Consider the following 25,396-nt stretch of genomic DNA (forward strand, 5'->3'; position numbering starts at 1 on the left):
TTTGATGAGAGGAGGAGGCCTTCTCCCTCCCCTCACCCCCTGCCAGCCCTGGCTGTCCTGAAATTCCGGGGATTGACCCAATTCCATGCAGGCCAGTGTGCAGAGAAGTGGGGACTCTGTCCAGCGCCTCCCCCCGCCCCCCTCCCCAACCCCCAGTCCTGCCCCGAGTGCTTTCACGGGAAGGTCCCTGTGGTTTGGGCTCCGATGCCAGCTCTGGTTGTGTAACCTTGGGCAAGTGACCTGATCTCTCCGGCCTCAGTTTCCTCACCTGTGAAATGGGAGCAATACTACCTTGCAGGGTTGTTTGGGGGCATTGAATGGGGTCCTGTGCATACATCGCCCAGTCCCGTGCCTGCCGCAGAGCAAGATCTAGTGTGTATTCATTTCCCTTCCCTTCCCTTCCGTCCTCTGCCCGACCTTCACCCCCACCCAGGACCCACTTCCTGTTTGACTTACAAGGATTTCCTCGGAGGCTCACAGTGGCGGGGCGAGAGGGACTCCCTGCTGCTCGGACACGGCACTGCCTTCCCCTGCCGAGGGCATCTCCCCACACCCCTTACCCAGCCCCTCCAGCAGCCTCCTGCCAGGCGTCCCCTGAGGGGCCAATTTATGCAGCAGCTTAAGTTCCTTCAAAACTCCTTCCTCCTCCTGGAGACGTGGGTGGGAGTCAGCGCTGCTGCTCTTCAAAGGGCACCCCCCCGGGCAGATGGGAAAGCTCTTTTCTCTTTTTCCTACATAGTTTTTCTCCTTCACAAAATTCTGCTCCTGCCTCAGCCCCTCACTTCCACAGAGCAATTGGGGGCCCATGGGAATCAGAGATCCCTACCCCCTGGGCACCACCTGCGGGGAGGCCTCCCTGATTGCCCCCAGGGCCTCCAGCGGCCTCCTTTCCTCCTCAGGTGCTGGACTTCCTGGTGGCCGCGGGCTTGCCTCCAGGAGCTTGTCTTTAAGGTCTGATAAGTGTGTGTGTCTGGGAAGCTTGAAGTCTATCTCTCCAGAGAGAGGACAGGAATTGTGCTCAATCCTTTCTCTGAGCCGCCTGCAAGGTCTGGTTCAAGGCCTGGGCCCAGGGGCAGCTGCTGCCGACTGCTCGGGGGTCAGAGCCTGACCTGAGCCCAGCACGAGCCTGCTGCCGGGCCCAGGCAGGCTCTAGGCAGGTGCCGGTGTCTCCGGGCAAGACGGATCCATCAGCGCTGCAAGGCCCGGGCCCCCCCACCGTGTCAAAGATCGATTCGGTGCAGATTAAGAGGACACGGCATCTACTCGCCAGGGCTTTGGGGGACCGTCCACCTCCTGGAGCTGCTCCGCGTAGGCCAGGAGCTCCGGGCCGGGAAGGGAAGGGACCGGAGCCCGTGGAGAGGGTCACCTCCTGCGCTTTGAAATGAGGCCCCAGGTGGGTGTGGCGTGCGCTCTGGAGGCTCTGGCTCCCTCCCCGGTGCTGAGCCGTCTGCTTCCTGCATGAAGCCGCCTTTTCCTCCAGGGCCCCCCAAATACTCAGCGTCACTTGTTCTTTCTTAACATGAATACCTCCGGCTTCCTCCAAGGCCAGGTGTCTGCCGCTGTCAGGGGCCCTGCTGGCTGCGTGTACTTGCCGGCATCACCGCCAGGCCCACCAGGCGCCGGCCACCCCCGGGGAAGGGCCTCCTCTCCGGGGCAGGCTGGCCAGCGAGCACAGCCCAGGGGCCAGGAGGGCAGGATTGCCCTATTTAGGCTGTGCTGGGGGCAGGCACGTTGGCAGCCTGCATGCTGCACACACAGCAGCCTGAGTGGGGGCAGGGGCGGGCCACGCTCACCAAAGGCAGGGCAGAGAGAAGGGAGTGGGCGTTCATTGGGTTCCTCTGTGCTCCCGGCGCCACGACAGGCCCGCGGTTGCATGGTCTCACGCTGCAAAGACAGCGCGGTGGTCAAGAGCTTGGGTTCCGGAGCAAACGAGCTGGAGAGTTTCAGCTCTGCCTGGGTGGGCGGCGGCAGACAGGAGCGTGAATCCTCCTCGGCCTCACTGTGTTCATCTGTAAAGTGGGCCTAACCCAAGCGCCCGCCTAGAGCTGTGACAAGGATTAAATGACAGCCTCTGTCCACAGCAGCCGGCCGTGGGCCGGACATCAGGATGCACCCGTAAATGCCGCCTCCTTCTGGCATAAGGACCACGGGAGGCAGAAGGCACCGCCCTTATTTCTGCTAGACGCGGCCGCCGAGGGTCTGAGATATTAAACTCGCCCAAGGCCGTGGAGTTAGAGAGCGGCGGGCTGCGGTCCAAGCCCAGGCCCTCCTCAGGGGGAAGAGACAAATGAGCCGGGGCCTTGAGAGGGCCCACCTGCTCGGCCACGTTGGCAAGGTGGAGAGGCATGGCTGCCAAGCTCCCGGCAGCTCACACAGCCGGGCGGGGACCTGCCCTCGGAGCCGGCGGAGAAGCAGAGTGCGGCCCCCGACTCCCTCACCTTGTGCCGGGCTCTGTCCTTCAGCCGCCTGGGGACGGCCGGCAGCTGGAGTGACGCGGGGGAGCCAGGGACGGCGGCCCCACAGCCCCTCCCCGCCTCGCGGCGGAATTGACTTTGGATAAACAATTACAGGCTATTTACCTCGGACCATATGGTGCTGGGGAACAGGTGTGCGGTAATGACGAGCCCGGCTCCAATTAAGTGTCTGGGAGCCCGGCCGGATTCCTGCTGAGGCTTTAGCTTGGGCTGAAGCCCACGTACAAATGAGAGCTAAAAGGACCAAGGCAGAAGTGGGGGCCGCGTGGGCACCCGAGATGGGTGTGGGGCGGGGCTGGTCAGCAGCTCCCACCCATCGTCCCGGTCCTCGGCAGCCCCGGTGACCTGGGGCCTTCTCCCTGGCAGCCCTGGTGACCCGGGAGTCATCAAGAAAACTGTCAGGGCCACTGACCTCTTGCCAAGGCCTCCCCCCCCCCCCCCCCCGCCCCCGGCACTGCCCGGGTAGGAAGTCTGGAGGAGATTCCTGTGAGGCCATGAGCAAAGCAGGAACTTGTCCCTCATGGCCAAAGACATTTCACCCTGACCCTCCCCTATGCCTTCATTTCCCTCCCCTCTGCCTTAATTCCCAACCATTTGATACACTTATTTATTTATTTTTTGAGGACCTACCGGTGTGCCAGGCACTGGTCTAGGTATTGGGGACACATGGACAAACAAAATCGACACAGGCTTCATTGAGTCTATTTGATGAGGCTGGAGATGGCAGAGATTTTAGGAGGTTGGAAAGACAACCGATGAGTCACGTATACAAATAAGGTCATTTCTGAGAGCAGTGAATACGACAAGCAAAGCACAGCATTTCACCTGCTCAAGGGACTACCTCCTCACCATCCTCGCGGGCCCGGGTCACTTCCCAGGGACCTCCAGCGGCCAGCCACCGCCTCCTCCGGGCTCCTGGTCACTCCTGCCCGCCCCATCCTCGCACTCGAGTTTGTACACACAGCTGCTCTGTGCCCAGGACATGGACCTTCTCCAGGGCAGGGAGGGTGGCTGGCTCCTTGCTTTCTCCAGCACACGGTGCAGGGCGAGGATTTGCTGAGTGATGGAGGAGACCGGCCCCGACCTGGGCAGCCCCAGCTCCTGGGAGGTGTGTCTGGCCAGCTGAGAAGACATTGTCCCCGCCGGCCTGGCCTGGCCTGAGCAGGCGGACAGACTGCGGCCTCAGAGAATGCCAGCCTGCGGGAGGGCCCCCACGCCCACGTGACCACGGAGCCGGGCAAGGTGCCCTCGCCAGTGTTCTGGGGGCTGCAAGCCCAGCCGCAGGAAGATGAACAGCTCCTGTCCCCGCGGTGGGCTGATGAGCGGCGAAGGAGGGCATGCGTGCGATGAATCTCCGTGTCAGTTTTCACGGCAGAGTGATGAGGCCGCACGGCGTGGGGGAGGCGGGGACGTGCCCCAGCTCCAGAGGCTGGGGAGGAGACGGACAGAAATGGAGATTTTTCCACACCCTTTTGCCTCCCTTTCGTATTTTTGTTTGCTTTTCATCTCGGGTTTGTACATTATTTTCGATTTGCCAAATCAAAATGAGCACCTTCCCACATTTCCCTACGGGGGAGCCCTTCGGTGTCTCCCCGTGGTCCCCCTCACGTCCCTCTGAGACGGGCCCACCCTCCTTGGGGATGCTGACCCCCTCCCGCTCTGTCCCACTCTAACGAGGTGCCTTCCCATAGGCAGACACGCTGTGCGACAGGGAGTGGGTAACAGATAATCCCAGGGGTGGGACGCTTCCAGGGCCAGGATTCTGGAAGCCTCCAGCCTCCAGCCCCCCTTTCCTACCGCGGCGGGGTGGGGGGAAAGCAAAGTAAATGGGTTTCGAGGTGGGCAACAAATTGGATTTTTAAAAAATGCTCCACTTCTAATGATCGGAGGGGTTATTCATAATCTCGGAGTAGAAAGTGTCTTGAAATCTATGTTTTGCGTTGACAGCCTCTCCCTAATGGGCAAGATCTCACACATGATAGGGCCATAAAACACCCGTGTGGCTGCCCTGCTGCCCGCCTGATAAGGGAGATGGACGGACCCTCCAGAGCAGGCAGGGGGCGCGGGGCCAGAGGAACCCACCTGCCTACCCGGCCTCCCTGGGCCGGGCCCCTAGCCCTCTCCCCCCCCGCCCCCAGGTCCCTGCGGGTGGGAGGGAGGGAGGCCGGGGGGAGGAGGGAGCCCAGGCAGAGACCTTGATACAGAGCGATGGTTGGAATTGGAGATTTCCAGAATGTCGGAAGGTATGCTCTACAGAATACAAATCTCATGCCTGCTCTGCAAGGAAAGGGTTCCATGTTCAAGGAACTCTGGGAAATGCCACGGAGTCTGTCCCCTCCCAGAGATTCAAGGCACGTGCTCGCATGGGCACAGCTGAGTCTGGCATTAAAGAAAGGAAATCCAGCCCTAGCCGGTTTGGCTCAGTGGATAGAGCATCGGCCTGCAGACGAAAGAGTCCTGGGGTCGATTCCGGTCAAGGGCATGTACCTTGGTTTGTACCTTGGTTGCAGGCTCGATCCCAGCAGGGTGTGTGTGGAGGCAGCCAATCAATGTGTATTTCTCAAATGGATGTTTATCTCCCTCTGTGTCTCCCCCTCCCTTTCACTGTCTTTAAAAATCAACAGGGGGAAAAATATCCTCTGGTGAGGATTAACTAAAAAAACGAGTAAATCCATGTAGCTTTGCTTAACCCAGTGGTTCCCAAACTTGTGTGACGACGGAACCCTGTTTTTGCACAACCGCAGCTGACAGCCTACAGAATCGACGTTCCCCCAAACCTTCGTCATAACAGCTGTGTGGGTTGCTGGGGCTGCCACCCCCAGTCCCACAGGCGGGGAGGCCTACGCACCAGAGACTGACTTCCGCCCCTTAGAGCTGGACGTCAACCAGGGGAGTGAGTTGCAGAATTCTTGGCTGTCTGTGCACCGGACCGGGTAGAGAGGGCAGAATATGGAGCACAGAGCAATGCCAGGCCCCTGTTGGTGCCGGTGGAGGAACAGAGGGGCCGTTGGTGAGCGTTCTCCAGGAATGAGCGACTCAGGTGGGAGCTGATGCAAGTGAAGCGGAGAAATTGCTGTAGGAGGGGCTGATGGCTGGAAACCAGGCCTCCTCCTGGCCCTTCCTGGTCGGGGCACCTGCTGTCTGTCTCCTTGGGGCTCCTTGGCAACTTGCCACAGCCAGATAACTCCCCTTCCAGCCAGGCCCACAGGCCTGTTTATCACCGATTCTTCTCGGTCAGGAGAGGTGACCAGAGGCCCCTGGGCAGAGGGCCCCTGGTCCTGCTGCCCCATCCGGACCCACTGGGCACACCTGCTGGACGTTTAGCCGGAGATGCTGGGTGCACCGGAACAGAAGTCATTTGGAGGAACTGAGGGCATTCCAGGCCCCACCCCTGGTCTGAGCTGTGGAGCCTGGGGCCGCCCCCGCCTCCCTGAGCCTCAGGTGCGTCATTGGTAAGTAGGGCTAAGGTGAAGGTCATCCTGAAGGTCCAATTAAAGGGGCTGTAAAACCTGCTTTGCAAACTCTGAAAGGGCTGTGCAAGCGATAGTAGTTAGTAGAGTCGGGGCGATGGGGAGCCTGCCAGTGACCTGCCACCAGGTGTGGCAGGGACCACCTGCATGAAGCCTGGGGCCCACACTGGGAGGACAGCCTCAGCCTCGGAGGGCACGGGACTGGGAGACCATGAAGAGACGTGGTGGCTCACGGGCTCTGGGAATACCTCCCGCGCCCTCGGAACCGACCACCGCTGACCCCAGAGCACCGTCCCGAGAGCCATAGCACCTTGTGAGTCAGTCGTGGTGGCTCAGACCCTCAGGGAAAGGAATTCTCTGCCACCTGCCATTTCCTTTTCCCAGAATCTGCCTGACTGCACAACCAGGGACAGGGACTGTGGTCCCGTGAACCCTGAGGGGAAGCTGTGGAGGCCTTGCAGCAGCTGATTGGGGGGCCTCCCCCTCCCACACCCCCTCCCAGGCAGCTCCCCCGGGGCTGCACCTCAGCTGGAACACGCATGAAGAAGGGGAGCATAGCAATCACCCCAGCCAGCTGGCTTCTCTAGGCCAGGGCAGGATGAGGGCAGGGACAGGGAGGTACCCAGCGTGCAAATTTAAGGTAGTGCTCACTGAATGGTGCCCACCGGCCACTGCAGGAGCCTGGGAGGGAGGCCGCCTTACATTTTCCCTCCTGGGTGCCTCCCTTGCCTCACCCTAGTCCTGGCCCTGCTTTGGGGAACCTCCTTTTTTAAGTGCTCTCTGCCCACTGTATGCTACCTCCGGTGACAGGTTAAAGTAGGTCAGCCCAGGAGACTGGCCTCTGCCCACGTCCGGTGGGGCTCAGCCAGGCCTCAGGCAGGTCGCGTGGAAGGCCTGTTAGAGGATGCTGGCTGGGGCTTGGTTTTACCTGGGGACGGGGAGACACATGGAGAACCCACCTTTAAATACTTCAGGGGATGTTTTAGTGGGTTGAAGGCTGGTCCTCAAAAGATGGGTCCATGTCCTTCACTACGTACCAGAATCGAGGAATGGGACCTTTTTTGGACAAGGTTTGAAGATGCCCCTAAGCTAAGGATCTTAAAATGAGATTGTGCTGGACTCAGGCTCAGGGCCCTAAATCCAGTGACATGTGTCATAAGAGAACGTGAGAGGGAGAGCTGAGACTCAGACACAAGAGGAGGAGGCACGTGACGATGGAGGTGGAAACTGGAGGGATGCAGCCATAAGCCAAGGGATGCTGGAGCCTCCAGAAACTGGAAGAGATAAGGAAGGTGTTTTGCACTGACTGTGAATGTCCCCCCCCCAAATCCATATGTTGAAGTCCTACCGCCCAATGGGATGGCATCAGGAGGTAGGAGTCTTTGTGGGGTGATTAGGTCATGAGGGTGGAGCCCTCAGCAACAGGACAGGAGAGCTAGCTCCCTGGATCCCTGCTCTCGCCACGTGAGGACACAAGAAAACAGCCATCTGCAATCCAGGAATATGGCCCTCACCTGGCCTGCCAGGGCCTTGATCTTGGACTTCTGACTCCCACGCCAGCAAGAGAATAAATTTCTGTTGTTGTAAGTCCCCCTACCCCACCCCCAATTCCCCCACCCCCATCCCTGAGCTGATGGCAGCCCCGGGAAACAAATGCAGACATCACATGAGCAAGCAGTTAAGCTGATTCTGTGTGATGCCAAAGACCGAGTGAGGGTCCATGGGTGGGAGTCCAGGGGGGTCTTATTTCAGAGGAAGAACTTCCTGAGGATGGGGCTGTCAATCAGTGACACGGCCGCCTCGGCACAGCTCTGACTGACCGCGTGCTGGGACCTGTGGGACGGGGATCCTGCTTCAGGGAGGGAGGCAGGTGGGACCCATGGTTTATCCGTCTCCTCTCCCGTTCAAAGGACGCCTGATGAACGGGTCCCCCAACTGGGGGACACATTCCCACGAGCGTCTCAGGGACGGTGTGGGGCACGACTGTGATTCACTCACTGGAGAAAGCCAATCGGAAGGCACATCTGTGAGGTGGCACCAGGGTGAGAATTACTATGAATCAGCTCTGATTTTCTTTCTTTAAAAAATGACACTGTTTGCAGATGTTGGTACTGTGACTGTTATTAATGATTTACTTGCAGTCGCTCACACTTCCTCCTGACGCATCGCTGGGACGCACCCCTGTGGTGAGAGCCACCCCGTCTCCGAAATGATGCGGAGCAGCGGTTTCCAGCCCGTGGGCCGCAAGAGTGTTTAAAACACGCACTAGCTGACCATTTAGTCAGGGGCACTGACCCCTTTCCCGAGATTGTCCAATAAATAAACGACAACAGCCAACACAACAATAGCGGTCCGGTGTGAATGAATCAAAATGATCCCAATTTTTTGTCAGATCGGCAAAAAACGTAGTATATTTTTTGGTGTGCTGTAGGCCTTCGGGAATGAGTTTGTGTGCGCCAGGAGATGAGGGAGGTAGGAAATGGCTGGTGTAGAGCAGCGGTTCTCAGAGTTGATGTGCAGGTACCTGGAGCCTGGTCCACGTGCAGGCTCTCACCTGCGGGTCTAGGTGGGGCCCCAGATCCCTCTCCTCCTCTCTGCAAACATTCACCTTCCTCAGACCTTGCCTCCCTCCTCAGGTCCCCCTGCCTCCTGCTGCAAACCCTTGGCCAGCCCAGCATGGGAACAGGAGGTTCTGGCCGCCCCACGGAGCAGTAACATGTCACGCCTGGTGCTGGGGCGGTGGGCGGGGATGTCTCCAGAGTTGGCTCACAGATACACATACATGTATTTTGTTATTATATATGTATATGTCTCCAGAGTTGGCTCATATATATTATTTATATATGCATTTTGTTAATTTCTCTATAAATATATTTTACATACACCTAAATAAAACAGCAAGTGGTGGGGACCCGGGGTCAGGGTTCAGAGCTGTGAGCGGCCAGGCCTGTGGTCAGGGATGACGCATCTAAGGAGCAGGTGGGCATCTCAGGCGGCCGGCTTGTGGACAGCTTTCCAGCTGCGGACCAGCCCCCCCCCCCCCCCCCACTGCCTCAAATCACTTGCCCCACTGGCTGCTGAGCGAGGCCGTCCTCATCTCCTCATCCCTAGAATCACAGGACAGACTCCAAGGGAAGCAAATAAGCCAATTAGGAGCCTGGCCGAGGCCGAGGCAACACCGCTCTGGTCTTTTAAGGCAGGAGCTGCCCAGGCTGCTGGGAGGCGCAGGGCGCCCTAATTACACACTCCTCTGTGACAGGCGGTGTCAGAAGATTAAAGGAATCCAACCAAGTGGCTCTCGGGCAGCCCCTCCCCCAAGAGCCAGAGCTGCGGTGTGCAGGCAATTACGGGACCAAGGTAGCGGTTAGAAAGATAATTTCTCCGGGCTCCCCGCCTGCCCCGGCCGCCCGGACCGAGCTGCTTGTCAGCACTGCGACTCCCTCCGCAGCTCTGTCTGGGCTCCTCCGGTTCGTTCATACGCTTTTCTGGTTGGCACAGCTGGGCAGGAGGAGACAAATTAAACCCCTCTGCCTCGCCACCTCCCCGCGGAGCCACCTTCCTTGTGCAGACATCTTTGCCTTCTCCCCCCCACCTCTCTCTAACATTTGCTGCCTATCCTGGCTCCATTCTGTCCTTTCTCACCTGCTCTTTGGTCTCTGCCTTTTCTTTCTTCTCCCCCTCAGATCTCCAGCAAAAGGAAGCCACGCAGCCCTTTTCTCTCTTTGTTTCCCCCCCCCCTCCCCGCCCCCATCCTCTTGTGATGATCTGTGAAATAATCGCAGCAATGAGGACCCCTCTAGAGCGCTCCCATCTTACCAGCCCCACGTGGCTGCTTCCCTTGCGTTATCTTGTTAACCCCCTTCAGATGTTGTCAGATGAGGAAACAGCCTGGTGGCCCTGTGGCTTCTGGTCACAGGGCTGGAAAGGGCTGGGACCAGGATTGTGAGCTCAGCGGTTGATGGCACAGGCGGCTGTCGACCGGCTGCCCACGGCCCAGCCGAGGTGAGGAAGAGGGAGAGATGGCTGGACAGGGATGTTTATTATTGTTGTTATTTCAGAGAGAAAGGAAGAGAGAGAGAGAAACATCAATGATGAGAGAGAATCATTGATAGGCTGCCTCCTGCACGCCCCCTGCTGGGGATTGAGCCCGAAACCGGGGCGTGTGCCCTGACCCAGAATTGAACCGTGACCTGGTTCATAGGTTGACACTCAACCACGGAGCCACTGTGGCCGGACCAGACAGGAATGTTGGGAAGCGAGACCAGGACAGCATCTCCTCCAGACAGAGAGGCCTGAGCGTGGGCCGGGGAGGGAGGACCAGGCTGCCGGGACGCTCTCCGGGCCTGACGTAGGGCTGCCTGACGTGAGACTGTCTGCTGCAGTGGACTCTGGCTTAGTCAGCCTGGGCTGCTGTGACAACAGACTTCAGTGATGGACATTTATTTCCCAGGTTCTGGAGGCTGGAAGTCCAAGATCAAGGTAGGTTTCATACGGAGGCCTCTTCTCGTTGTTTGTGGGCAGCCACCACCTTGTTGTGTGCTCACATGACCTCTGTGTACAGTGCTGGGGCAGAGGCGGGCAACCCCCATAAGGGCACGGATGCCATCAAGGGGGCCCACCCTCATGACCTCATCTAACCTACTGGCCTTCCAAGGCTCCACCTCCAAATACTATCACACTGGGGGTTAGAACTTCAACGTGAACTTGGGCGGACACAATTGGGTCCACAGCAGACCATCACTGCTGAGCAGGGAACGCCAAGTCCTTCGGGCAGCCTGGGGCAGGGCAAAGGTCAGAAGCCCCTGACTCAGCCTTCCATGACACAGGGAGGGACTGGGGCTGTGAGAGGTCATGTGACTTGCCCGAGGTCACCTGGAAGGGTGAGACCAGAGCCCGGCTGCCCCGCCCTCCAGCCTCAGGGTCTCTGACTCGCCTCTGCACCCTCAGCATCTGCAGGGCCATTGCCCAAACCCCAACCCCAAACCCTGCAGAAGGCATCCTGCACGCTGCTCTCTGAGATGACAGCTCGCCCATTGCCAGTAGGACAGATGCTGGGGGGCTTTGGTGGGGTGGGCACTGGCTTTGGGGTGGCTTCTGCTTCTAGGGTGTGAAGATGTGACCTGTGGTTTCAGGTGGAGGGTTTGTTAATGTCTCTACAGCATGTCACCTCCTGGCGATGGTGTCTGTGGGGAGCAGGGAGTGGGGCGAGGCAGGGAGGAGGGGCGCAGCACCGCCCTGTCTGGCGCCCTCCCTCCCATTTCTGTCTTGCTGTACTTGCCACTGAGCATCAGGAGGGATTAGGGGTTTAAAATGTGGCCATTAGAGGCGGCAAGAGCGGCCGCTCCAGCTAATACGGAGTGTCTCCATTACCATAATAACCACCTGCTTAATAACTGACTTCCCCGCTAATCCTAATTGAAACGCGGGAGGGTATTTCCGGGCGGAGAGTGGCAGGCCCGCGTCCGGGCAGACATCTCCAGGGGCCTCCGGCTTCACGCGGCGAGAACCGGGGGCCTCCTCGGGGCGTTCTGCTGGAATGGACCGGGCGGCAGACAGCAGCTCTTGTCCGCCTGCCAGGAACCACAGCTGATGATAAAAGCCACTAAAGGTCATCTGGGAATAGAAAACTATTTATGTTAAATGTCACCGATGAAGCCGCAGAATGGGCCTCGGGTGGGGGGCAGAGTGTGAGGTGAGAAGCTTTGGTCACCGTGCCTGCCTCTTCAGGGACCTCGAAGGGGTGGGTGGCATTGAGGGGTGGCAGGGGTGGGGGTGGGGGAGCTTGGTTTCCAGGCTCCCTCCAGCCTCGGGAAGCAGGTGGATGTCGGCAGCCACAGGTGATTGGCCAGGCTGGCTGCCTGTCAAGGTTGCTAGGAGACCTGAGCACCAGGTTTTGGGGGGGGGGGAGAGAGAGAGAACCAGGAAGGGGGCCTGGGGTGTCTCCCCAGGGCAAGTGAGGTGGGAGCTGGGGAGGGTACACTGCTCTCACTTCAGAGGGGGCCCAGGCTGGCTCTGGTTTCCTGGGCACCGTCGTGGGTTTGGCGTGGGTGCGCGTAATCACAACAGAGACTTCATGTGTCACAGCTGAGCTGTGGGAGGTGCAGAGAGAGGACAGCACAGTCTCTGCAGAGAGGGTCTCCAACACGCGAGTTGGGGAGACACAGGAGGGCCCTGGGTGGGAGGGGCTGCCAGGGCTCAGGGAGGGGGGCCTGGGCCAAGTCCTAAGGGGCAGACCACGGAGGGGACGGAAGTTCGCTGCTGCTCCTCAGTCTGGCCCGAGCAGCCGGCAGGAGCCCTACTGTGCGGCGTCTTGGCTTTCTCCGTTTGCCAAACACCTAAAGATCAATCGAGTTTGATGACGGGTCGAAAATATCCCCTGAAGGTAATTAGGTCACTGAGGCCCCATTGAACCAATTACAACTCGTGATGACATACCTGGGAGTTGTGCGCTTTGCGGGTTGAGGCAGAGGTTTAATTTCCATGATTTTCATCCACCAGCCCACCCTGGACCACCCTGCCTCCCTCCGCCTGGCCTTCATTATATCAGTTGCTGTGTGCACGGGGAATACAAACACTCTAATACCGCTGTAAGCAGACGTAATTAGGAAGGTAAATCTAGTGGAAAAAGAAAACCACAGAGGCAAAATAAATTAATGCCCCGCCCCCAGCCCTATCCTGGCGCCTTAAGTACCAGGAGGGTGGGCTGCTGGTTTGAAGTATCCATGTACCAGCCTTCCTCCATATGTTGAGACTCACATTGTCAATTGGAGGGACCTCAGGAGCCAGCCCCAGCCCACCCCGTGATGGGGAACAGACTCACAGGAGCCCAAGATGCCAGGGGACCCCTCCCGCCCTCTTCCTACATCTCCTGGCCGTGCAGTGACCGCCTGGAAGTGACTTGGCTCAGATGGACTACGGGAGTATAGGAGGGATCGACAGAGGCCTCCACAGGCCCTGAGTCTAGGCAGGTGGGCGATGGATGGAGATGGTGGGGTGGGTAGGATTGGAGGATGGCTGGGGACGAGGGTGGGGCCCTAATAGATCAGGAATTCGATTGGTTCCTGTCATCAACAAACATTCCACCCCAGCCCAGGGCTTGGCCCGGGGGATGTGCCGCTGCAGCAGACGGTGATTGCTGCTCCGGCAGCTGGCGGTGGTGGGCAAGGCCGATGTGTCCCCAGGTGTTCATCGTCTGTTAGAACGATCGCTCGGAGAGCGGCTCAGAGCGCGGAGGGGCGTGGTTACACCCCCAGAAGGACGAGGAAGGTGGGCAATGTTTCGCAGAGGCAACATTTAAACCTGACCTTCAGTCGTCAGAGGGAATAGCTGGACGCTTTAGGGGCTGGGCCGGGCGGGGAAGGGAAGTGTGAGCCAGATGGTGAAGGGCCTCGAACACTGTGCTTAAGAAGTTAATTAAAAATTAATTCTGGGGCACGAGAGAGTTACCCACCGCTGCTGAGCAGGAGTGGGCGAGGACTTGGCTTGGGTGGTAGGAAGAACACTATGGAAGCTGCAGGGCTGTGCTAGACGCAGCACTTCCCAGCCTCGCGCATCAGCGTCACCTGTGGGCTTGTTGAGACCCGGTTCGGCCCCGCCCCGGAGGCTCTCACGCAGCAGGACTGGCGTCTGCATCTCTGACGAGCCCCCGTGATGCCCATGCCCCTGGCCCCGGGACCCCGCTTTGAAAAGCATGTGTTAGAGAGAAGGGGGTGGGGGGGCTGGAAGCAAGGAGACCAGTTGGGAAAAAGTGGTCATAAAAAGAAAGACGAATAAGGGATGGGTTTAAGAGACCCCTGGGGCGGGCGGGCAGACCCACGTGGTGGCGGGGGCGGGGGGGGCGGGGGGAGTAGATGCAGGGCCCAGATGTGGGGGTGGGAGCAGCACCATGATACGACCTTGGGCTTGCTGAAGCAGCAGGTGATGGACGGGGCGAAGGGCAAAGAGCAGGGAGCCGGGACTGGGACTGGGATACGGGCAGGCCTTGGGCCCCGGGCACAAGGCCAAGAGGCGGACGTGGGGCTGAGGTCAGAGTTCCTGTTAGCTTCTAGACCAGTGGTTCTCAACCTTCCTAATGCCACGACCCTTTAATACAGTTCCTCATGTTGTGGTGACCCCCAATTTCATTGTTACAAATTGAACATCATTAAAGCATAGTGATTAATCACAAAAACAATATGTCATTATATATGTGTTTTCTGAAGGTCTTAGGCGACCCCTGTGAAAGGGTCGTTTGACCCCCAAAGGGGTCGCGACCCACAGGTTGAGAACCGCTGTTCTAGAGTCTGGGGCTCCTTCCACTTCCCGGCCTCCATCAGGCTCCGGCCTGGGAGGCAGCTGCAGTGCAGATGGGGCTGGATGGGGAGGCAGGGCCAATGCGAGGGCAGGGGAGCAGGCAGATCAGGCCCAGAATCAGCAGGTGGGAGGAAGCCTGCTTCACCATGTCACGCCCACCAGCCCCGTTAACATGCCCTGTTGCTGGCGCCTAATTTGCTGCCCAGGCGCCTCAAAGCGGACAGCCCGGATCCACGGCCTCTCCCCTGTGACGGGACCCCTGCCAGCCCAGCCCCAAAGCCCAGCCCCCAGCCTGACCTCCTGCACGTCCCCTGGGAGGAGTGCAGATGGTCAGGGCAGAGTAGCAGGCGCTGCTTTCATTTGCTTCGCAGCAGCCTGGGAGCAGGCCAGGGGACTGTGCGTGAAAGTGGGGAGCAAACAGACCCCAGGAAGGAGTTGTCAGCTAAGGGAGCCCAAACAGCTCTCTCCCCACCACCCTGTGTCTCCCAGGCCAATTGTGGCCCAGGATTGAGTCCTGTCCTTCCTCCTCCACGGTGTCCTTGCAGTCAGACCCATTCAGCAGTCTATTTTTAATTTTTTTTTTTAAATTTTTAAATTGATTTCAGAGAGGAAGGGAGAGGGAGAGAGAGAGAGAAACATCAATGATGAGAGAATCATTGATTGGCTGCCTCCTGCACGCCGCCTTCTGGGGATCGAGCCCGCTACCCGGGTATGTGCCCTTGACAGGAATCAAACCTGGGGCTCTTCACTGAGCCAAACCAGCGAGGGCTCAGCAGTCTGTTCTACATACACAAACTATTTTACTGCGATTTAAGGGAAGCTGGTGTCTGGACTCGACACCGCGTAGTGACCGTGTAAGCACACGGGCCTCCGCTCACACAGGCCGGACGTGCCAGCGGACTGGTGTCTGTGTATATGTTGGCCAGACGATAATATGCCCGAACCCCACTCTATGCCAGGGTCCTGCCCGCTTCCATCCTAGCACTGCCATTCCTGGCTAAGACGGTTCTCCCAGAAGCATCCGGGGCGCAGCAGCCTCTTTGGGGTCACTTGCAAGGCCTCGGTGCCCAGAACCCACTCATTCCCGCGCACTGGCCTCACACCCAGGGTCTCAGCCCTGAATTGCTCTTGCTGCATCCGTCCGGACCCCATGGCCCCAAGTCCCGTCACACTCTGTCCTGTTACACTCTGTCCATTACAACATCGTCACTGCTCATTGTCACTGTTGGGGCTTCTGTTCCCTCCCCCCGCCCCAGATTGCCCCACATTTAACAACCAACCCTGATGCAGGCAGGCAGTGTCTTCTGGTACCAACATTAGGGAGACATCTGGGTCCCAAAGCCCAATGACACCCACTGGCTGCTCCTTCCAGATGGAGGCCTCTCCCCAGCCCAGGACACCTGAGGAGGCGGCTGCTCGTGTTCTCAGGGGCGGAGGCTGGGGGCCCTGTCTAGAGGGGACTTGAGGGCAGGGAGCGGTCTAGAAAGAGGGGAGAGAATCAGAGTGAAGAATGGGTGCTGGGAGGAGCAGGGGCCGGGAGCTTGCTCGCCAGCGCCCCCGTGGACAGCCTGGCAAACTGCTTTCCCTGCCAGGACAACACCCCTGCTGGGTGAGGGCAGCCCTTATGGGCGGGCAGTCAGCTCACGCAGGCCAGCTTCTGCCTCTGTCGGGGCAGCAGGGTGGCCAGAGAAGCTGCCGAAGCACAGAGCCCACCCAGTCGCTTCCCACCTGCTTTGCACTAGCTCAGTGGTCCCCCGGAAGCACAATCAGAAGAAATGACAGGATTATGGCACGTTTAGAGAAGGAGGAGACAGAAATCCTACATCCTCCCAGCACGGACTCTCCTGAGAGCCAAGCTCGAAGACCCAAGCACACTCTCTTCCCACCCCTAGAAGGGGGCCCCACCACGCGTCCACAGATCCAATAGCTGCACCCGCACCGTCCTCCTTAGGGACCCCGTGACCCTGGGAGGAAGGGGCGATTGCTACTCTCAATCTGGAGAAGAGAAGCGGGAACTCCGAGATTTTAGCCCCTAGCCCAAGCTCACGCAGCAAGGACGGGAGACCAGGCCTGCCCCTCGCCAAGCCCGTCTTTATCACCACGCCCGGCAGCAGCTGAGCGTGGTCATCCCTCGGCTCCCTGGGCCCGTGGTGCGTGGGCGGCGCGTGGCGTTCCTCGCCTCGTTGCACCAAGAACCACCTGAGCCGGTCCCAGCAGCTGCATCCCCAGCGCTTAGGCTGGGATGGGGGTCAGCAACTGGCCGGAGGCGCCGAACCCGCCCTCCTGCCCGGGATGAAGTTGCACCGGGACGCAGCCATGCCCGTACAGGCGCATCTGTCTGCCTGCTTCCCTGCTCCGAGGGCCACCTGCGGCCGAGACCGCGTGGCCCGGAACGGCTGCAACATGTGCTCCCTGCCCCTGGCCGCGCAGCGGGGGCCCTGGCCCTGGGCAAAAGCGCAGGCTCGCCGGGGTCTCACAGAGCCCAGCTGAGCCGGTGCCGAAGGTCATGCACGCGTAGGTGTGTGCATGTGTGCGTGTGCGTGTGCGCGTGCGCTAAAGGGCCAGGACTCGGCAGACACCCACGCCAGGCTCTCCCTCCCCTTCTCCCGGAGGAGGGGGCGTGGGTGCTGAGTGGGCGGTGCTCTCCTTTCTCCGAGCTGCGTCTTAGAGCCTTTTATAGGCAGGACGGCCCACTGGCTGCTGCCGCTGCTGCTGAAATTTAAGTAATTTTCCCCTAATTAAGCAATTATCTCAGATATAGCGGCCTCCATCACCAGGAACATTTTCAGGGCGGGCGGGGAGGCGCGGGACGGGGGTGTCGGTTGGGGAAGGCCCAGATAGGCCAGAGAAACTCCCTCACCGTGAGCGCCTCTGCCAAGCCGCGCTGAGGGCGGCCGCCGCCGCGGAGCCAGCCCCGGGCTTCAAAGGCGTGCTTGCGAGTGGCCAGCAGCCCGAGAGCCATGTCCCTGGAGCCAAACACACACCGCAACTGACTCACAACAGGAGATCGGGGCCCACAAAGGCTTCACACAGACCTGCCTTCCGGCGGGAGCGCAGGGCCGGAACCCCCTGAGCCGCCCATCCCGGAGCCCGAGGCTCACCTGTCTCCCTGGGAGGACTTCACTCAGTCACAGGTGGGGTGGTCATGAGCTCCACCCTCCTCCACACACACACACACACACACACCAACCACTCCTCCAAGCCACAGCCTGCCGCTGGTTGGCGGGTGCAGACCCAGGGAGCCTGGAGCAGAGAGCCTCAGGCTGGGGCGCACAGGGGGGCCGATCCCGCACCTCCCGACCGCCGACGGAGGCTGAGGTTCTAGGCAGCTCCAGACGGAGGCTGAGGCCCAGCATTCAAGCTGATCAAAGTTACTCCGTATTTATTTATTCCCTGGAAGTGCGGAGGGGCCTGCGTGAAAAGAAAGGGCACGCGTGGAGAGACCGTAAAGAGGGAGCTTCGCTTTTATGCAGTGGTAACCGGGGAATTAATTCCCGCTGGCAGAGGTCGCAGGATAGTAACTGAGTTTTAAACAGGCGCCGAGAGGACCCTGGGGAGGCAGGGAGGGGCAGAGTGGAGGAGCGAGAGGCCGGGGCGGGTGCAGGGCGGGTTGGGAGGCAGCCTCGGGAGGTGTGGGCATCGGAGTCGGTTTCAAAGCGCAGCCAGGAGAGGGCTTTGAGGAGCCAGTGCTCAGGGCGGATCTCAGGCAGGTCACACGTACTGGGTACCTGCTGTGGCCCCGGACCTGGCCCGGGCCTGAGGGCAGGGAGAGGCTAGCGATGGACACACCGCGGTGCTGGTTCTCACGCTCTTGTGCGTCGGAGGCACATGACTCTCCCTCGTGCGATGGGCATCAGGCCGGGCCGGGAGAGCATGGAACTGAACCCCAGGGCTGGAACTCTACTTCCTCTCTACACACCGCCGTCCTGGCGAGATGCTTCATCCCCCTGTGCCTCCGCGTCCTCACATAGCAACGAGGCGTCATCGGAGTAGCTGCCTTCTGAGACTGTCCTGGCGATTGGCATGAGTAGAAATGGCTGTTGCATGGTGCTTTCTCTGGGGGCAAATTCCTCATAAAAAGTTTGAGTTTGGGGCACAGTTCTCTGGTGGCCTCGAGTGATTTGTCTACTGAAGAGGTCTGGGAAGGCTTCATGGAGGAGGTGGCCTCTGGCCCAGATTTTTAAAGAATGGATAAGACCCATATCCGTGAAGAAGAGGGGCAACATTTCTAGGCAGGGGCCCCAGGATGAGCAAAATCATGGGGTGACCCCAAACGTAGAGGGGCCACTGGCACTGGAGGTTGGGGGCCTGGCCAACCTTGGGAAGCCTCCCCTTAAGTAGGTAAGGGCGAGCTCAGGGTGCTGGGCGGTGGGTAGGCAGAAACCACTCACGGGGAGAAAGCCAGAAGGAATCTCTCTCATCTGGGAACTCTGAATGAGGGCCGGTGGGTGGGTATTGTAGCTGAAGGTACCAGCCCTTGGTTTCTGAAGGCACAACGCCAACCAGGTCAGAACCCCTGGGAGGGGGAGGACAATGGGTGTTTTCCAGAACGCAGCAAGACAGTAGCCCAGCGCTGTCCAACAGGAATCGCATGCAAGCCACATCTGTAGTTTCAAATGTTCTAGTAACCACATTGAAAAAGTAAAAAAAATAAAAAAAATTTAAAAAATATATATATATCTCCACAACCCAAACACATCAAAACAAAACAACAGACAGGTGAGATTAACAGTATATTTTATTTAACGCAACATGCGCTAAGGACTATCCTTTCAAAATGTAATAACCATAAAGGAGTTAGTTGTTCCTGAGCTTCTTTGTATTTTTTTTGATACTAAAGGGCTGAAATCTGGTGCATAATCTATGCTTGGAGGACGTCACTAGCCCTGCGTCACTGCTCAGCGGCCACATGTGACCTACGGCGACCTTTGGGGCAGGGCTGGACTAGAAACCACCGAGTAAAACTTCACTCCTGCTCCACAGACAGCCCGTCTCCCACGGCCACCTCGGTGCACGCTACACGCTATACACACACACACACACACGGGCTCCTCGGCTGGTCGGCTTGTGTCTTAGGATGTTGGTCTGTGTTGATGACTTCAGGGCCAACCAGGAACAGAGCCAGGCTCCTTCTGTTGGGAGTGATCGCAGGGTGGGGGCCGGTGGGGGCTCAGAGCGCCCCCTGCAGGAGCTGCTTCCAAAGTGTGTCTAAGGGCACTTCCAGCTCCGAGGCGGTGGGTAATTCCCCGGATGAGCTGGGGACGCTCCCGCTGGGGTGACTGTGGGGAAGTGAGAGCCATGGAGAGGACACCGCCCATGCTTCTGCCCATCACATATTTGAAAACAGAAAAATCTAGAGTCCCCCCACTTTTCCCCAACACACAGAGGCTCACCCTGTCGTCTCTGCACATGGAACTGTGGTCCCAGAATCAGCAGTCATCGCCCACGGATGTGCTGCTTTCTAGGCTCGAGCCCCCGTGAGCCTCAGGACAGCCCTGGAGACAGACAGGTCCTGTCATGACCTCCGACCTGAAGCTTGTAAAGCACAGAGAGGTGAGGCAGCCTGTCGGAAGTCACACAGCGTGTGGGTGGAGCGGCGGGGATTTGGGGCTGGTTGGGCTCCACGGAGGTGCCAGCCGTTCACGGAAACTCTCGGAGCGCATGAGTCCGCTGTCACCTGGAAACGCCATCCAGGCGAGGGGAGAAGCCAGGGGGAGACGGAAAGTTGGGAGGCTGCTCCGTAACTGCGACAAGGAGGGGGAAGGCGCTGTCTGGCACCGCCACGCAGCCGGGCGCAGATGGCGGCGAACCTGCATCCCTGCCTGGCTGGTGGAGCAGGATGGGGTGCAGACAGGCTCGCGAGAGCCTCTGGCGCTCCCCCCGGGCGGCAGCGCAGAGGAAGGGGAAGCCTGTGACCTCACCCGGTGGGCCAGTGGCCAATGACATCACCACCGGGGGGGCCAGGAGCCAGGCCCAGCAAGTTATTTCTGGAAACGGCTGGCGGCCAGGCCCAGCAGCTCCTGAGCTGTTTCAGATGTGGCTGTGATGGAGCCTCCAGCTGGCGGGGGGGGGGGGGGGGGGGCCGCGGGGCTGGGCGGGCGGAGGAGGAAGGAGGAAGGCTGGGGGCGGCAGCCGGGGATGGGGCGGGAGGGCTCCTCCCACTGGGCACTCGGGCAGGAATCACCTTTTGGAGTGTGCCCAGCCAGCCCCACCCTGGCTCTGGGGAGCCTGGCCCTGCACTGTCCCTCCGCATCATTCACTCGGAGCTCAGGGACCAGATGGGTGCAGAACGGGCAGTCTGAAGGTTTCACCGCACCTGCATTTGTGCACGTGAGGGAGCGTGCATGTGAGGGCGCGTGCACGTGAGGGTGGGGGCACGTGAGGGTGCGTGCACATGAGTGTGTGGGCACGTGAGGGAGCGTGCACGTGAGGGTGGGGGCACGTGAGGGAGCGTGCACGTGAGGGTGGGGGGCACGTGAGGGTGGGGGCACGTGAGGGTGCAGGCACGTGAGGGAGCATGCACGTGAAGGTGCGTGCTGCATGCAGGTGCACTTCCTTATCAGTGGATAGCTTCCCTCTCTGGTGTCTTGTCCATTGGTGCCCCGTGTGCAGGTGAGTGTGTGAGTGCATGCACACGTGTATCTTTGTGTACCACGTGCACGCGCATGGCGGGGGAGGAGGAGAGAGAGTGCACGGGAGCTGGCAGATAGGGAGAGAGGAGTCACTGGGGAGAGAAATCGCGACAGGAAGTTGGGCAATATAATTTCAGTGGAAGATAGGAGGCACTTACAGAAGCTTCAGCAGAACTAGACAAACCTTTCAATCCATTTATCAAAAGCGCCTGCAGCCTGCTGCCTGAGCAGGTGCAACAGGAATAAAATATTGAGCAGAGCCAGCCACTACGGGGCTGGAGGAGCCCAATAAATAAGGGGTTACTGCAACGCTCACCCTGACTCTGCTGGGGTTGCGCTCACCAGTCCCTCCACCCATCACACCAACGGCCCTACAGGCGCTGCCTGGGCCCTGATGTCCCCATCTGAGGGGGTTTGACTGTCGGCCTTGTGGGCAGATAATGGGGGTTGCAGAGCAGGAGAGACCCATGCAGACGCATTCAGTGTGGAGGCAGCATGAGTGTCCTCAGAAAGCAACGGCCCGATGCCCGAGCCACAGGTTGCTCTCCCACCGCCTGAGTCACCTGCTCATCTCAGCCTCTGTTCTTGCTTTCTGTCCCCAGAGAGCTTGGCTTTTCTGTAGTTCTTGTGGGTCCAGCCAACAGGCTCTCGGTCCCTCTGAACCGAACCCCACCCCTCCCTCCCTCCATCTGCCTCCTCAGGCAGCCCTGGACCGTAGGGGGTCCATCTTAGGACTCCAGCAAGAAGTGATGAATGACCCTCCTGTGACCCGGGAAAGGCATTCCTCCGCAGGGCCAGCGGCTGACGGAGACCTCCACATCCTGCTCCAAACGCACCCTCTGCTTTGAAAGGACGGAGGTGAAAGGGCAGAAAGGACCCCCCAGGGGTCATCGCTCTGGAACTTCAGGGGGATGGCTTCAGGGACAGCGATGGAAGGAAGTGAGCAGGCACTGGGGCGAGGGGACCAGGGCTCTGGCCTCTGAGTGTTGCTGCTCTGTCACACCGCTCACAATCCTGCAAATGCCATTGCAGCCTGCTGGCCCTGAGCCTGCCTCTCTCCGTTTCTCTCCAGCTCTGAGCAGGGCCTAAGTGTAGGGAAGGGGGAGAAAAGTTGCCAGGGCAACCATCCCAACTCCTTTCTCTGCCTGTAGAAATCTTTAAGGGGAGGAAGCAGTCAGTTTCCTGGGGTGCTGGGGTGCAGCCCCAGAGATCAGAACTACACAAGGCACAGAGCCAAGCAGAGGGCCCTGGTCCCCAGCCCGTCATCTGCTTCCCAGCTGCTCAATGCAGCGGCTCCTTTAAAGACTCACATCTGGGCTCCAGCCAGGGCTCCAGTTGCAGGGGTGAGGGGCTGCGTTGGCTGTGAGTTGCTGAGGGAAGGATATCATTTCTCTTACTTCCAGGAGGGCCTTTCACCATCCTCGTCCTCCGTTTCACAGCCTTCCCCAAGGAGGTGTGTTCCGATGACGATGACAGCAATATCGCTTCGCTTGCATCATCTCTCTAATTTGCACAGTGATCCTGTGAGGTACAGATTTCTACCACCATTTTCCAGATGGAAAAACTGAGGCTGAGAAAGGCTATGCAACTTGCCAGTGAGCACAGGTGGCAGGTGACAGGTCCAGGACCCCAGCGCTGCAAGGGGAGTGGTGCAAGGCCGAGCAAGCGAAAAGCTTCTCATGGTGCAGACAGATCAGAGCTAATCGGCAGACGAGGCAGAGAAGTTTGCCAGGGATTTCCCCGGTTTCTAAGTCCTGTCTCTGGGAACGCACTCAATCCCCGGCAAATCCCTGCTGGTTCCCTCGCTGGAGCGCAACAGAGGAGAGTGTGGGATGATACACACGATGGACCTTGGAGACACCCTGCTGTGGGGTTTACGATAGTTCAAGGCTCAAGTTCACGGGCAGGAGGAGATCTGCTTGCAAAGGCACTTCCAGCCAGCCATCTGTGGCTCTGAGGATCACCAGCTTGATCCCCCCTCTCCGCACAGGAAAGGAGGTACAGCTCCCCAACGCCACAGCCCTTCCCCATGTGGAAACCAGGCAGCCAGGGTGCCCCAAGCCCTGACGCCGGCCACACCCGAGTTCCGGTAGACGGTATACAAAGAGAGACTCATGGTTTTCTCAGCCTCTTGTACCCCCAACAATCCCCATCCTCCCTCCACAAGTCAAGTCAGAGTGGGGTCACGGGAGGAGGCTGAGCATACCCCACTGCCCATCACAGGGTCCCCGGCTGCCGGAAGAGGTGGGAAAAGGTAAGAGGAGAAAGAAGAGAAAGGCAAAACTCCCGACGAAAAAAAAGAAAAGTTCAATCAGATTTGTAAAGGGCACAATTTACAAATCCGTCACATATTTTACTAGGCTGGGATTTACGGATTAGCCTGTAATACTTAGGCGGCTTTTTTGTAATAAAACCCTGAGCCCGGGAAGCCTTGGGGGAGCGAGGAGGAGGAAGGGGCCTTCTCTCTCGATCTCGCTTTCATGTGCCCAGCACTTTTTTGATCTAGGCAGCCCCATTAATCTGTGCTTTATCTGCCTACGGAGAAGGATTGAGCTCTTTATTGGATTTTTGTCAAGAATAAATGATTTAGTTTGGGATATTGTGGAAACGATTTTTGTGGTATTACACCATCTAATAAATGAAACAGCAGGGATCAATTCCTTTCTTGCAATGTGTTCAACAGGCAGGGTGAAATATGCCCCACAATTATTTGGTATTGCACTCTATAGATATCTATAACGGGGAGTGACTGCACGTCCGCAGCTCTGCCCTGGCTGGGAACCTGTCCGGAAGCTGTGATCCATCAACTCTAGATCGTGAGACTTGGGACGCATGTGACAGGCGGGTCAGCAATGCAGATCAAGTTCACGCTCGCCCACAGGCCTGAGTGGTGGAGAGAAGGAACCGGGCCTGGACTGGGAGCTGGGGCCTGGGAGAGTGTACTCACCAAGGCCTTTGGCTGGCGTGCTTTTTCCTGCACGGGTGGGAGACGAACAGGGTGGGAGGGACGTCCCGGCCACAGCAGGTCGGGCAAGCTCCAGGTGTGTGTGGACGCCACGCAGAGACCCTCCCTATGCTGGTGCCCCAGTCCGTGCCCGCTGCCCTCTCCCCCGGACATCACTTTGAGGGAAGAGGTCTGGAAACACTTGGGTTTGAGAGCTGGCTTCTTGCCCAGGTGTGCTCAGAAGGTTTATGTCCCTGGAGGCCCACAAATATTTATTGAGAGCCTATTATACGACAGTGCCTAGCACCGGTCTGGCACAAAGTAAACCTTGTATAGATATATGTTCACAGAGTGACTGATCAACAGAAAACTATCCAGATGCCCTGCCCTCCCGACACACTGTCCTCCCGACACAGTGTCCTCCCGACACACTGTCCTCCCGACACACTGTCCTCCCGACACACTGTCCTCCCGACACAGTGTCCTCCCGACACACTGTCCTCCCGACACAGTGTCCTCCCGACACACTGTCCTCCCGACACACTGTCCTCCCGACACAGTGTCCTCCCGACACACTGTCCTCCCGACACAGTGTCCTCCCGACACACTGTCCTCCCGACACACTGTCCTCCCGACACAGTGTCCTCCCGACACACTGTCCTCCCGACACACTGTCCTCCCGACACAGTGTCCTCCCGACACACTGTCCTCCCGACACACTGTCCTCCCGACACAGTGTCCTCCCGACACACTGTCCTCCCGACACACTGTCCTCCCGACACAGTGTCCTCCCGACACACTGTCCTCCCGACACAGTGTCCTCCCGACACACTGTCCTCCCGACACACTGTCCTCCCGACACAGTGTCCTCCCGACACACTGTCCTCCCGACACAGTGTCCTCCCGACACACTGTCCTCCCGACACACTGTCCTCCCGACACAGTGTCCTCCCGACACACTGTCCTCCCGACACACTGTCCTCCCGACACACTGTCCTCCCAACACAGTGTCCTCCCCAGTGGCAATGGGGACGAGGAAGGAGAGGAAGAGGTTACCGCCAGGACGCAGCCCCCGGGTGGGAAAAGCACCCTTCACCCATGTTTCACTCCAGAGGAAAGACTGGAATCACTCCGGAAGGGGGATGTGTGTGTGGGGGGGGGGGAGGGAAGGTCCTGGACACCCCGCAGTGTGGGAGGGGGTAGCCTGCCCAGGTTGTGCTCTCTGGACACTAGCACCTCTACTCAAATGGTCAAGGTGGTCCCTTCCGTCCGCTCGATGGAAAGCGCCATCAGAGAAAGGACCAGGCCTGGCATCTCACCACTGCGTTTTGTACCTGGATGGAGGAAGTGGTTAGTGAACGTTCATCAAAGGACCTTGGGCTTCATGGGGTTGCCAGAGCAACGGATGAGGACCACTGTTCACAACCATTGGGGCTGCTATCACCGAACACCCAAGGAGGGGCCTTATCAACAGCCTGGGATCATTAGTTACGTCAATCGTAATTTACATTACGATTCATTTGTATCCCCATCCCAGAAGCCAGGAGCACAAGCTCAAGGCTCCCACGTGCTCAGGTGAGGACC

At 58.9% G+C, this 25,396-nt stretch overlaps 1 long non-coding RNA gene across 1 annotated transcript; it reads left to right on the forward strand.

Moving 5' to 3' along the window:
- The first annotated feature begins 20,416 nt into the window (after positions 1–20,416).
- On the forward strand, positions 20,417–23,520 carry LOC308532082. Its single transcript, XR_013996958.1, has 3 exons — positions 20,417–20,540; positions 21,570–21,726; positions 22,272–23,520. It is a non-coding gene; the product is annotated as an uncharacterized lncRNA (long non-coding RNA).
- The last annotated feature ends 1,876 nt before the right edge of the window (positions 23,521–25,396 follow it).

Source organism: Myotis nattereri (genome assembly GCF_964212035.1).
Source record: "Myotis nattereri genome assembly, chromosome: 16".
Lineage (NCBI taxonomy): Eukaryota > Metazoa > Chordata > Mammalia > Chiroptera > Vespertilionidae > Myotis > Myotis nattereri.